Source organism: Pseudophryne corroboree, chromosome 12 (genome assembly GCF_028390025.1).
Source record: "Pseudophryne corroboree isolate aPseCor3 chromosome 12, aPseCor3.hap2, whole genome shotgun sequence".
Classification (NCBI taxonomy): Eukaryota; Metazoa; Chordata; class Amphibia; order Anura; family Myobatrachidae; genus Pseudophryne; species Pseudophryne corroboree.
In genome coordinates this window covers 89,845,268-89,860,766 of record NC_086455.1, presented here as the reverse complement: position 1 = coordinate 89,860,766, position 15,499 = coordinate 89,845,268, and the positions used below count along the sequence as shown (strand labels likewise).

The window sequence follows — 15,499 nt, the reverse complement described above, 5'->3', positions numbered from 1 at the left end:
AGTACTACTGTCACGCTTTGCGTAAGTTGAGGTTCCGACAACAGAGTTTTGTCTGAAGGGACAGCTACCTGTGAGGAGAGTAAACGAGGTGGCTGAATGTAATTCCGACTCATGGGGTGGAGGCCAAACTTAGTGAAAACGTTGGCCGGAGGGCGTAAAGAAAAGGAGGACTCCGTAGGAAGATAACCGTAGTTTTAATGAATAACAGGCTGTACACGAATATTGGAGAAATTGAAGAAACTGGAAGAATTAGAGCAGGCCTGGCCAACCTGTGGCTCTCCAGCTGTTGAAAAACTACAAGTCCCATCATGCTTTGCCACAGTTTTGCTATTAAGGAGTGCTAAAACTGTGGCAGGGCATGCTGGGATGTGTAGTTTCAGAACATCTGGAGAGCCACAGGTTGGCCAGGCCTGAATTAGAGTCTATGGTTAAATTACTTGAAGAGTGAAGCTGAAGAACTCCGGTAAAGAAGCACAGAAGACTCTGTTTTATGATTGAAAGACGAGTCTGAAGAACTTGGACTTTGAAGAAATGAAGACTGTGATTTGTGATTGAAAGACGAGGCTGAAGAACTTGGACTTTGAAGAAATGAAGACGTCTGCGAGAACCGCTGTCAGCACCTGGAGCTCCTCTACGACCTGGGACCCCGTGAGCGCTTCCACGAGTGGTGACGGACTTAGACAGCAGGACTGCAGCAGCGTTTAGGTATCCGATAGATGAGAGCAACGAGGACCAGGGCACCAGAAGTAACCTGGGAGCACAGAGCTGGAGAACCTTTCCCAAGGAAGTAACTTGAAGCACTGGCACTCTCCCTCTGAGCCAGCCCCCTTTTGTAAGGGGAGAACACACAGGATTGGCTGGACACAGAATGGGAACTTCATTGGTAATACTCTGGTCTCCAACATGGCTGACCCCAGCACAGGAGACATACTCAGCTGTTAGCACACAGCTTTGGCCAGCTTCTGTCTCTGACACATTATACTGTGTCACCACTAGAGGACTTCACCGCAGCGATCCCCGCCGCATCTCTCGGCTCTCCAGACCCCCGGCCCTCGGCAGCCGTACATCGATCCAGGAGGAACCGCCGCCAGCAGCTCGCTGCCACTGCAGCCACGCCAACCAGCGGGGAGGCAACCCCTGGGAGCACCCACTGGAGGTAAGGCTACAGAGCCTGACAACTACACCTTCTACAAGGCTAAGAGTACTTCCTTTCATTCCTTTCAACCTCCAGGTAAAGCAAAGGGTCAGGCGTACCTGAAACAGGCTCGCACTTCCAAATCCACTAAGCCCAAACTTAAACTTACCTGGGCTACCCGTCAGCTTCCAAAACAGACAAGCCTGCCACATGAGGGGCCGGGCCTCCCCCTCGGGGATCCCAGGGTGGGAGGCTGGCTTCTACGGTTTGCTCAGGTATGGTCACAGACCACTTCGGACGCCTGGGTAAGGTAAGTCGTCGCTCACGGATACGCCATCTCTTTCAAGAAAAGTCCTCCTCACCAGTTTTGCTTGACAAACATCCCTACGGATCCGGTAAAAGCAAACTCTTTATCTGGTGGTACAATCCCTCCTGGACACGGAAGTGATAGTGCTGATGCCTCTGACTCAGAGATGCAGGGGGTACTATTCAATGCTGTTCCTAGTTCCGAAGCCTAATGGTTCATCCCGGCCTATTCTCAACCTCAAGTCTTTGAAAAAGTTTGTGAAAGTTTCCAAATTCCGTTTGGAAACTCTTCGCTCTATTGCTCTGTCTTTGGAGCCCAAGGACTGTATGGTATCCTTGGACATACAGGATGCTTACCTGCATATACCTATTGTAGGGTCGCATCAGCAATACCTGCAGTTTGCTTTTGGCAACCTCCATTTTCAATTCCAGGCCTTACCATTTGGTCTGACCACGGCTCCAAGAATTTTCACCAAGGTCATGACGGCTCTACTCCTCCGTCAGGGTATCCGGATCCTGCCGTATCTGGACGACTTGTTGATCCTGGCGAACTCTCCAGAGGTTCTCCTCTCTCATCTGGAACTGACAATCCAATTCCTGCAAGCCCACGGGTGGCTCATCAACTGGAAGAAATCTTCCCTGGTCCCTGCTCAGAGTATGGTGCACCTGGGAGCACTACTGGACACCCACAATCAGCGGTTGTTTTTGTCTCCGGAGAAGGTCCTGAAACTTCAGGACAAGATAAGATACTTTCTCTCTCGCCCACGAGTGTTGATACACTCGGCGATGCAAGTACTAGGCCTCATGGTGTCAGCTTTTGACATGGTGTAGTATGCTCAATTTCATTCCAGCCCCCTGCAGAGGTTGATACTCTCCGAGTGGGACGGCCTGGCTCACCAGATCAGGACTCACATGTTCTCCTTGAATCCGGAGGTCCGCCTGTCACTGAGCTGGTGGCTACAGGACAAGCAACTGAGCAGGGGTCGTCCCTTCTGGAGCTCTAACTGGGTCCTTCTGACGACGGATGCCAGTCTGCGGGGCTGGAGCGCGGTGTTGGAGCAACATTCTCTTCAGGGTTGGTGGACCGGGGAGGAATCTATCCTCCCGATAAACATTCTAGAATTGCGGGCAGTGTTCAATGCGTTGACACTAGCCCTGCCTCTGGTACAGAACATGCCTGTTCAAGTACAGTCAGACAACACCACCACGGTGGCGTACATAAATCATCAAGGCGGCACTCAAAGCCGCATGGCAATGATGGAAGTATCAAAAATCCTTCATTGGGCAGAACGCCATCAGCCAGCCATATCGGCGGTGTTCATTCCGGGAGTCCTCAACTGGGAAGCGGACTTCCTCAGTCGTCAGGACATACACGCCGTATAGTGAAGTTTTCATCCGGAAGTCTTTCAACTCCTAATGGACAAGTGGGGCCTACCAGATGTAGACCTGATGGCGTCTCGACACAATCGCAAGGTTCCGGTCTTCGGAGCAAGGACAAGGGATCCTCAAGCAGCGTTCGTGGACGCACTGGCAAGTCCATGGAACTTTTGGCTGCCGTACGTGTTCCCTCCGGTGTCACTTCTGCCCAGGGTGATAAGGAAGTTCAAGCAAGAAGGAGGAATACTACTTCTAATCGCTCCAGCGTGACCCAGACGGCATTGGTTCTCAGACCTGCAGGGTCTCTTGATAGAGCATCCTCTTCTACTTCCGCAACGCCCAGACCTCCTCGTTCAGGGCTCTTGTGTCTACCAGGATTTGGCCCAGCTGGCTTTGACAGCGTGGCTATTGAAGCTTCCGTACTGAGGTCCAAAGGATTTTCTGAGGCAGTCATTCAAACTATGTTGAAAGCCCATAAACCGACATCTGCTCGGATTTATCATAGGGTCTGGAATTCTTACTTCGCCTGGTGTGCGACTAACCATTATGACGCATACGAGTTCAGTACTGCCAAGCTTTTGGCTTTCCTGCAACAGGGCCTGGACTTAGGCCTTCGTCTGGCCTCCCTCAAGGTTCATATTTCTGCCTTGTCGATATGGTTTCAGAGGAAAATTGCGACTCTGCTTGATGTTCATACATTCACTCAGAGTGTTTTATGGATTCAACCTCCCTATGTCCCGCCTGTGGCTCCTTGGGATTTGTCGGTTGTTCAAGAAGCCTTACAAGAGTCTCCGGTTGAACCTCTTGAGTCTGTGGACCTTAAGTGGCTTACTCTTAAGGTCTTATTCTTGCTGGCTATTGCCTCTGCTTGACGGGTTTCAGACTTGGGTGCCTTGTCCTGTCGGTCACCCTTTCTGATTTTTCACCGTGACCGGGCGGTTCTTAGAACTCATCCTGGTTATTTGCCTAAGGTGGTGTCGTCTTTCCACCTCAACCAGGAGATTGTGGTTCTGGCATTTACCTCACCAGGTTTATCCTCCAAAGAGCGGTCTTTGGATGTGGTACAGGCTCTCCGTATTTATGTGAAGAGAACAGCTTCCCTCTTTGTTCTTTTTGGTTTTCACAAATGTGGCTGGCCTGCTAACAAGCAGACCTTGTCCAGATGGATTAGAATGGTGATTGCACGTGCTTATGTACAGGCTGGCCTTCCAGTTCCTGCTACCATCAAAGCCCATTCTACTCGGTCTGTTGGACCTTCTTTGCGGCCCACCGTGGTGCGACCCTTGAACAATTGTGCAAGGCGGCTACATGGTCCTCAGTGAACACGTTCATAAGGTTCTATGCCTTCGATACTTCCGCCACCCAGGATGCCTCCTTTGAACGCCGGGTTCTTGTGCCCGCTACTGTGCGTCTCCTCCCATGAGGAACAACTTTAGGACATCCCCGATGTTATCCCTGTGAAACCCCAGTGTACCCTGCTGCAGAAAAGGAGATTTATGGTAAGAATTTACCTTTGTTAAATGTCTTTCTGCGAGGTACACAGGGTGCCCACCCTGACGCACTTAGCTTTTTTGGGTTTGTATGGCATTAGCCGCTGGTACCTCCTCCTGTCGTGAGAATGTAGTGTGTTTGGCTACTAACTGTTGTCATCTCTATTACCTGCTACTATATTGGACTGGTTAACAAAACTGAGCTCCAGTGCCTGGAGGTGGGGATATAGAGGAGGCGGCACTAAGCATCCTGGGTACAGTCAAAGCTTTTAGCCAGTTGGTGCCTCGGATCAAGATCCAACTCTACACCCCGATGTTATCGCCTGTGGAACCCAGTGTACCTCGCAGAAAGAGATTTAACAAAGGTAAGTTCTTCCCATAAATCTCCTTTTTGAGTGACGTATCAGGTGTTACATACCAGATAAAAAGGGTGTGATTACGTTTGGATAAAAAAAACTACAAGTTATGTGAAACATACTAGTGAACATATATCATTGTGTCTACGTGACATAAAATTCCTGAGCTATTGGTAATGAGATGCGTGGTAAAGGAAAGAGTGCAGACAAAGTCAAGGGAATATCGAAGTTGTCGTTGAAAGGCAATCCCCTAAACAGGATTACGTAAATGAGTGCATGTACAACTGAGGTGTATGGGTGCACATGGCCTAATAAAAAGATGTTAAGTAAATTACATGATAACCTCCCAATAGAAAAAGAGACCAATTTGTAAGAACAAATCTACCTTTCTTCCCACTTGAAATTAACAGCCCAGAAATTAAAATGTTCCTTGACATGGTATCCAAAGAGTTCAATGAGATTCACAATAAAACTAGAAATCACTGCCTAACTAAGAACCTAAATTTCAGAGAAAGGCAGGCTCTGAAGAATATCAGAGCGTGGAGTGATACAATTATCAAACCATCAGATAAAGGTGGTAATATTGTGCTTTGGCCAGTTAATATGTATGTGGAGGAGGCCCAAAGACAGCTTCTTAATACCACCTGTTATCGAAAATAACCATCAAATCCATTGGATAAATTCCATAAAGAATATACTCGGCTGATAGAAGAAGTATTCACTATGGGAGTCATTACCCAGCAAGAATCCAAGTACCTCACAGTCTCGCACCTGAGGGTCCCTACCTTCTACCTATTACCAAAAATTCACAAGAACATTTCCAAACTGCCCGGTAGACCCATTGTCTCAGGAAATGGGGGATTATTAGAACAACCCAGCAGATTTCTGTATTTACATTTTAGAGACCATGTGCTCTCATTACCATCATACCTTAGAGACACTTCTAATTTACTGAGAAAAATTCATGACATCAGTCTGAAAGAAGGATGCTTATTGGTCACGTTGGATGTAGAAGCTCTCTACACAAGTATCAATCATCTACAGGGTGTAGAAGCAACAAGGTATTTTTTTAATATGGAAGAGCAGAATGAGTTCAATGACTTCCTATGCGAGTTGTTGAACTTTGTACTCAATAAAAACTTCTTTACCTTTGATGACTAGTTCTTTCTACAGATCAGGGGGATGGCTATGGTGGCATCATGTGCCCCCACATAAGCTAATTTATTTCTCAGGTGGTGGGAACAACTAACAGTCTTTAATGAGAGTAATCAGGACTGCACCCAACATATTCTGATTTGGTTAAGATATAGTGATGATATTTTTGCAATCTGGGATGGTGAATAACAACATTTGCTCGATTTCATCGATATACTCAATTTCAATTACCTCAATATCCAACTGACACATACTATCAGTAGAGAAAGAGTTTTTTTTTTTTTTTTAGATCTGAGCATTTATATGACCCAAGAAGGTTCATTAGCTACAGAACTCTTTAGAAAGGAAACAGCAACAACCAGCATTCTTTTGCAGACCAGCTCTCATTTTCCACCAACGATTGAAAATATCCCCAAAGGGGAATTCCTTAGGCTTAGACGAAAATGTACTGTAGATAAGATTTTCATACAAAACAGTAAGGAATTGACCCAGCGTCTAGCAGCTCGTGGGTATAGCAAACGCTCCCTACAACGAGCACAACAGTCGGTCCTCAAAATGAAGAGGGAACCCTTGATCTTCCAGGACACCCCAAAAAATAAAAACGACAACACCAAGATCAGATTTGTAGGGACATTTTGTCCTAAGTGGCGATCCCTGAAAGATGCAATCCAGAAACATATACCTACAGTATATTGCACCTGGATCCTGTTCTCTCTTCCCACCTGGATAACACACTACAGATCAGTTGGCGGAGATCTAGCAATATAAAGGACCTTTTGGTACAAAGTCATTTTGTAAGAGAACCAAAGAAATCCATAAATTTAACAGGTTCTTTTCCCTGTGGTCAATGTAAGGCCTGTCCTCAGATCCTTAAAACCAATCAGGTAAAGGATAGGTTGGGACAGGAAATTACTATCAAACATTTTTTTTTTATTGCAATACCGAAGGAGACGTATACTGCATCACCTGTAGCTGCAATTTAGATATGTGGGGATGACCACTAGAAAACTGAAGACAAGAATCCTTGAACACATGGGGTCTATTTGTAATGCCACTTCAGATTTATCCAAAGCTAAACAGCTAACGTCTGTGGCCAGACATTACCATGCCAAACACCGAGATTTGCCCAGTGAAATGCAGGTCATTGGACTTGATAGAATCCGTTTAGGAATTAGGGGAGGTAATGTTAGCAGGGAACTTATCAAGAAAGAAAGCGAGTGTACCATTCCTGTTGGGAGGCCTGAAACCAACAGGTCTTAATGAATACATTAATTACAGTGTATTCTTGGAATAAAACAGACTCAGTGCCACATATTGCCCATATTTTGTTTACCTCTTCCTCACTCGTCCATCTACCTCATATATTATTTTACCTAATTTTATTTCAATAATAATAAAAAATTGTTAACCTTGACATATAGGAATAATAACTAACGTTGCTTTTCACCTTCATCAATTGCATCTTTTCCTCCCTGTCCCCGTTTCGTTTATCACTGCTCTTTTACACAGGTATCTTTGATAGCACCAGCTATTATCTCTGGTCCACTGGTTCTTCTTTCCTTTTACTGCTTTAAAAGAATATTTCTTTCAAGATGTTTTCATCTGGTTCACATGTAATTTACATGACATCTTTTGATGTCAGTCTTTTCACACAGTTGGTTTTACACTCTCCTATATGAACACACACTATCATTATTTTGATCCTATTTATTAGGTCATGTGCACCCTTACACCTCAGTTGTACATGCACTCCTTTACGTAATCCTGTTTAAGGGATTGCCTTTCAATAATACCTTCGAAATTTCCTTGACTTTGTCTGCACTCTTTCCTTTACCACGCATCTCATTACCAATAGCTCAGGAATTTTATGTCAAGTAGACACAATGATATATGTTCACTAGTATGTTTCACATAACTTGTAGGTTTTTTATCCAAACGTAATCACACCCTTTTTATCTGGTATGTAACACCTGATATGTCACTCAAGAGCTTGGTTCGTATGCATTGGAACCACGGACTCTAAAGTATATTATGCTTAGATAGACCTCTGTGTTTATTCTCGTAATATTAATCTTATCTATTAGATACTGACTGTGTCTGCTCATAACTTTTATTTATATCTTTCTACTATCCATATTTAAATCTCCCATATTTTGAATAGAATGCCGGGCATGAATGGTACATCTAAGCCATCTATGAGTAGGACAGAACTATTTTTTCATATACACAGCTTCCTACCAATTTTTCCATATAGCTAGCTTCCTACCAATCAACTATACCTTCCTCTTGGATTAACATCTATGCTTAATGAATTTCAACCTTTACCTCAGTACGTATACTCTGATACGTACGACCATATATAGTAACATAGTATCTAAGGTTGAAAGAAGACAATTTGTCCATCGAGTTCAACATTTTTGTGGTCTCCTATGCAGTATTATTTTGGTCTAAAATTTTGTCTGATGCTGATGTCAGTTGTTGCGTTTTATCCCTCTTTTTATAGCACCATAACCCTGTATATCCTTATACATTAAGAATTTATTTAACCCATTCTTAGAGGTGTTGACTGAGACCTCCATTACAACTCCCTCAGGCAGGGAATTCCAAACACGTATTGTCCTTAACGTGAAAAAACCTTTACGCCGCATTGTGCGGAATCTCCTTTCTTCTAACCTAAGCGAGTGCGCATGAGTCCTCTGTGCTGATCTTACCAAAAACAGGTCCCGCACAAGCTCTGTGTATTGTCCCCTTATATATTTGTAGATGTTGATCATGTCCCCTCTTAGTCTCCTCTTTTCCAGTGTAAACATGCCTAATCTTGCAAGCCTTTCCTCATATTCCAGCGTCTCCATGCCCTTAATTAGTTTGGTCGCCCGCCTCTGAACCTTAGCTCCAGGATATCCTTTTTGTAGTACGGTGCCCAAAATTGTACACCGTATTCAAATTGTTGCCTCACTATTGATTTGTATAACACTCTCGTCCCTTGCATCAATTCCCCATTTTATGCATGCTAATATCTTATTAGGCTTCTTTGCTGCAATCCTACTTTGGGTACTGCTGCTTAGTTTGCTATCTATGAGAACACCTAAGTCCTTTTCCAGTACAGAATCCCCTAATTTTACCCCATTTAATATGTAGGTGTTATTTTTGTTCTTGCTACCACAGCGCATTACCTTACACTTGTCTGTATTGAAGTGCATTCTCCATTTGGCTGCCCTTGCTTCTAGTTTACCTAAGTCGTTCTGAAGAGACTCCGCATCCTCATCCATATTTATAACCTTACACAATTTGGTATCGTCTGCAAAAATTGGCACCATGCTCTCTAGACCTTCTTTTAGGTCGTTAATGAAAATGTTGAACAATAGTGGTCCTAGTACCGAGCCTTGTGGCATACAACTTAGCACTTCAGTCCAATTTGACAATGATCCATTAACCACAACGCACTGCTTCCTATTATCTAACCAATTTTGAACCCAAGTGCATATTGTGCTCCCTAGCCCTATTTCTTGTAGCTTATAGATAACTCGCATGTGTGGTACTGTGTCGAAAGCTTTGGCAAAGTCTAAAAAGATTACATCTATCTCCTTACCCTGATCAAGGTTCGCACTTACTGTTTCATAAAAGCCAAGTAAGTTGGTTTGACATGATCTGTCCTTTACAAATCCATGTTGATTCCTTTTAATGACCTTATTGGCTTCAAGGAACTTCTGAATACTATACCTTAGAATACATTCCAATACTTTCCCCACTATAGATGTAAGACTAACTGGTCTATAATTACCCGGTTCAGCTTTACTTCCTTTTTGAAAATAGGCACTACTTCCGCTATACGCCAGTCCTTGGGAACCATACCTGATATAACTGAATCTTTAAAGATCAAAAATAGCGGTTTTGCAAGTTCAGAGTGAAGCTCCATTAGAACCCTTGGGTGAATTCCTTCGGGACCCGGTGACTTATTAATCTTTAAATGTTTAAATCGGTCACAGACTACCTCCTCACTTAAATAAGTACTTATCAGTGGGATATTATCATTATTGAGATTGTGTGCTAGTCCCTGAATTTGGTCCTCTCTTGTAAATACCGTTGAAAATCCTCATTTAGTTTGTCCGCTATGTCATTATAATTTTTTATTAAGACTCCCAACTTGTCTTTTAAAGGGCCTATACTCTCCTTCTTTAATCTCTCGCTATTGATGTATTTAAATAATTTTTTGGGATTCGCTTTGCTTTCCTTTGCTACTAATTTTTCAATTTCTACTTTAGCCGCTCTTATTTCTTTTTTGCACATTTTTTTACAGTCCTTATAGTGCTGAAATGACTCTGCATTCCGGTTAGACTTGTATTTTTTAAATGCACGCCTTTTCTTGCCCATAAGTTCCTTTATATTTTTGTTAAGCCACATCGGTTTGTGATTTTTATTCCTTTTTTTTTTGCTGCTCGTAGGAATAAATTTGCGAGTATTTTTAGCTAGCAGTGATTTTAATACATCCCATTTCTCCATAGTATTTTTTCCTAGAAACAAAATATCCCATTCAATATCCCTTAAAGCTTCCCTTATCAAGTCAGAGTTGGCTTTGCTAAAGTTTAGAGTCCTAGTTGAGCCAGTATAGGACTGTTTATGAAAACTGATATTGAATGTGACCATATTAAGGTTGTTGTTTCCTATGGGTTCCCCCTACCATAATACTTGATACCAATTCCCCATTGTTTGTTAATACCAGGTCTAAGATTGCATTGTACCTGGTAGGTTCCTTGATTAGTTGAACTAAGAAGTTATCATTTACAGGTTGAGTATCCCTTATCCAAAATGCTTGGGACCAGAAGTATATTGGATATCGGATTTTTCCGTATTTTGGAATAATTGCATACCATAATGAGATATCATGGTGATGGGACCCAAGTCTAAGCACAGAATGCATTTATGTTTCATATACACCTTATACACACAGCCTGAAGGTAATTTTAGCCAATATTTTTAATAACTTTGCGCATTACACAAAGTGTGTGTACATTCACATAATTCATTTACGTTCCATATACACCTTATACACATAGCCTGAAGGTCATTTAATACAATATTTATAATAACTTTGTGTATTAAATAAAGTTTGTGTACATTGACCTGTCAGAAAACAAAATTTTCACTGTTTCAGTCTCACTCAAAAAATTCCGTATTTCGGAATATTTGGATTTGGGATACTCAACCTGTAGTGTGTTTAAAAACATATTACCCCTAGCAGTATCACCTAAATCGTTTTTCCAGTTTATCTCTGGATAGTTAAAATCTCCCATCACTACTATGTCTCCTACTCCTGCTGTTCTTTCAATTTGCTTCAGTAACAATTCCTCATCAGATAAATTAATACCAGGTGGCCTGTAGCATAAACCCAATACTAACTTTTTTATTCCCTTTTCGCCACTTGCAATTTCTACCCATAATGTCTCAACAGTGCCTACAGTCCCCTCTTGCATATCTTCCCTTATATCAGGTTTTAAAAACGGTTTTACGTAAAGACTCACCCCTCCACCCCATTTATTTAGTCTGTCTCTCCTAAACAGCATATAACCCTCTAGATTGACTGTCCAATCATGAGATTTGTCCCACCAAGTTTCAGTAATGCCTGTAATATCATACTGTTTGCTTGCTGCAAGTATTTCTAGTTCGCCCATTTTACCTGTAGCGCTTCTAGCGTTTACATACATACTAAGATACGTATTTCCCCTTGTGTTAGGGACATCATTCACCTTATGTAGCAACGATGACCCGTAATCGTTATTAGTTAGTGTTTTGATAAAACCTCTTTTTGTACCCATGTTAGTATACTTGTGTATTTATCAATACATAATGATTATTCTATGCCGTCATTTTTCAGTGTTAATTGATTTCATCTGTTATGTGACACTTGTCACTCAAAGATGTGTTACTTCAAAGTTTGGTTCTTATGCATTAGATCCATGGACATTACAGTGTATTGTGCTCTGATAGACCTCTGTGTTTTTTCTTATCTTCTTTAATTCTTGTTTATCAGATACCGACTGTGTTTGTTCAGAACTATTGTCCATAATTTTCTACTATGTATATCTCAATCTCTCATTTTGTCGATAGAATGCTGAGTATATTTGGTATGTTAAAGCCCTCTGCAAGTAGGACAGAAATACTATTTTCTCATATACGTAATTGCTTCATAGGCAGCCTCCAACTAATTAAATATACCTTCCTTCTGGTTCAACATCGGTACCTAATAAACCTTAAACTTTTACTATAGTGCATTTATTTGAATACATACTATGATGTATATTTATCATTATGTAATGACTACTTTATGCCGTTGTTATTTTTTAGTGTCAATAATTTTGCTTTCTTTTCCCATTGTCTGTCATGAACGATGTGCAAAGATCCGTTACTTAGTAACAGTTTCTATTGGAAGTACTGGCACCTGAACAGCTAATTAATGAGCAGAACAAACAGAATAACTATGATCGTTTCCGGGAAGCTGTGTTCCGATCCACACATTGGTTGATTAGCAGCACGTCACTACCTGACTTACCTATCCAATTATTGGAACCACATCAGCAGGATTTAAAAATCCCCATGCAGCATGGAGCGGATAGGAAGTGACCAAGCCCGTGATACGGGTGAAACATGTCTTCCGTCCTCCACCGGCCAGCTGCCTGAAACCCGGACCGCGGAGACATGCCTTATAACAGCCTGACATTATTTTATTTTCCAGGACAGTATTAACCCTTATTGCCAGTATAGACTATGTGTACTATTTTCACATGCAAACGGCATAGTTGGGCTAATTTCCTTTTGCTCTTCCTTTGCTGGACGTACTTATTACTCTCATATATGCTCATGCTAATTGGTCATATTTGACCTTACCAAGACTATAAGGATTATTTCAGCTTCTCTCATATATGCTTATAGATATCTGGTTATATATGATCATACCTAGAATTGGCTATTTCTTTGTGTTTGAGAGGATGTTTTATATCGATCTTAGCATTATAGTCTAGGCACCTCTCTGATAGTGTGCATATTCAGTGAGCAACATTGCGGATAGGTACGTTTTTACTGTCCTGCATATATTGTTACAATTATCTGCTCTCTGGAAAATAAGGTTACAATGTCACCTTGATATTACTCCAGTTGCATTTTTTTATTTTTTTGTTCATGTAAGTATTTCTATCATCTTCTTAAGCTATTTAAAAGCAATTATTTACAATTCATATGATCCATACTATACGAGATATTTCTGACTAATTGATCCTAAATATCTGTTGGAATTATTATCAGTTATAATATTACCTTGCAATATAGGATCAATCTCTATTCTTTTCTTTACCTTATTTCTGGACTCTCACCAGCGATCCAGTGGTATACGGTGGATTGTATTCTCCGTATATTTTTCACTGCCTAACGCCAGCAGCAGATCCATCTATCCAATTTCAATCCTTTTCTAACTCTATACTATCTTTTCATATCTCACTCTATGTGAACTCTCATCAGTGATCCCGGAGTAAGGACAGCAGAATTTGTCCTACTAACATACCACACTGTTAACACCCGAATCCTTCCAATCTTGGAAGCTAAGCAGTGTTGGGCTTGGTCAGTACTTGGATGGGAGACCTCCTAGGAAGACTTAGTTTAGTAGGGATCTGGATCCAATTAATCACTCTCTGCCTAACACTGACAGATTCACCACTTATACTGTCTGGATTTTTTCAATTTTTCTATTTTTTCAGCTATCCCCAATTATCAATAATTTATGATTATGGATATATGATGTGGACTTTCTTGTATTTAATCATAATGGAATCAGCTGTTTTCTATGTATAACTTCTGACATGTCCGTGTGTTCTTTACATATTGACTGATAGGGTCTTTATTTATATATATATATGACCCATACAATAAGAGGTCATCATTTAGGGTATTTTTCTTTATGCATGTTAAATGTTTGTTTGTTTGTTTGTTTGTTTGTTTGTTTGTTTGCTTGTTTAACAGTTTGTTTAGGACACTTCCAATGTTCAAATTTTAATTAAGTTATTAATAAAATATATATTAATTTACATATATTTTCAGTTATTTTCTGATATTTATGAGTGCGCCCACAAAGAGTCTTTTCTTTCTTTTCTTTTTAGTGTGTCTTAATTATTGACTCGGGGTTCACCACCAGTATTTATTGGGAAACTCTTTTTCCTTTACGAAATCAATTCTGGCTTCTTCTTTATCTTTACTTTTTTATCTCTTACATTGTATTCAAAATTAATTCATGAATAGTGCGGTATCCCCCATTCCTTCGCAAGTAACACCAATTTGTCTAGTTTTAATAATCTTGGTCCACAAAATCAAATCTCATTTTTGACTGATCCTCAAAAACGGTTTGTAAGGAATGCCCTCACTCCACGCAACACCTATGTGTGGCCTGTGAAAACTTCATGTCCTATGCAAATGCTATCATCTTGCCTTGTAAATATATTTACTTTTCTCCTGTAACTTATAGTAACATGCTCTTATTTATCACCAGAGATGAGCGGGTTCGGTTCCCTGAGAACCAAACTCTACCGAACTTCACTACCCGGGCCCGGATCGGAGTCCGGCTCAGGTTTTCCCGCCTGACTCGGAAACCAGAACAAGGCAAAACGTCATCATCCCGATGTCTGATTGTTGCAGGGTTTGGATTCCATATAAGGAGCCACGCGTCACCGGCATTTTCACTCCAGCATTGGAGAGTGTAGAGAGAGGACGTGTCTCCTGCATCAGTTCAGTGTTAGTGTCTTGTGCTGCATCAGTCCAGTCACAGTGGTTCTATCCTCTCCTGCCATATGTCCAGTGCTGCTGTATAAGTCCCTTACAGTGTTGCTATGTTGTGCTGCATCAGTTCAGTGGTGGTGTATTGTGCTGCATCAGTCCAGTCACAGTGGTGGTGTCCTCTGCTGCCATATGTCCAGTACTGCTGTATAAATCCAGTCCATTGCAGTGGTGCTGTGTTGTCCTGCATCAGTCCAGTGGTGGTGTCCCTGTGCTGCTGTATATGTCCAGTGGTACTGCTGTATATGTCCAGTGATACTGCCGTATATGTCCATTGATACTGCTGTATATGTCCAGCGGTACTGCTGTATAAATCCATTGATCATGCCCGTATAATTCCAGTGGTACTGGCGTGTAAATCCAGTGATCCTGTCGTATAATTCCAGTGATCCTGCCGTATAATTCCAGTGACCCTGCCGTATAATTCCAGTGATCCTGCCGTATAATTCCAGTGGTACTGCCATATAATTCCAGTGGTACTGGCGTATAATTCCAGTGATCCTGCTGTATAAGGCCAGTGGTACTGGCGTATAAGTCCAGTGGTACTGGCGTATAGGTCCAGTGGTACTGGCGTATAAATCCAGTGATCCTGTCGTATAAGGCCAGTGGTACTGGCGTATAAGTCCAGTGGTACTGGTGTATAAGTCCAGTGGTTTTGGCGTATAAATCCAGTGGTACTGGCGTATAAATCCAGTGGTACTGGCGTATAAGTCCAGTGGTACTGGCATAGAATTCCAGTGGTACTGGCATAGAATTCCAGTGGTACTGGCATATAAATCCATTTCAGTGATACTGCCGTATATGTCCATTGGTACGGCCGTATAATTCCAGTAATCCTGCCGTATAATTCCCATGGTACTGGCGTA

At 41.8% G+C, this 15,499-nt stretch overlaps 1 protein-coding gene and 1 pseudogene across 7 annotated transcripts in view; both read left to right on the top strand.

Moving 5' to 3' along the window:
- The window catches only part of LRRC9 (leucine rich repeat containing 9), a 667,090-nt gene that overhangs the window by 364,771 nt on the left and 286,820 nt on the right, over positions 1-15,499 (top strand). The window lies entirely within an intron of this gene.
- LOC134981674 (5S ribosomal RNA) lies at positions 13,358-13,476 on the top strand (annotated as a pseudogene).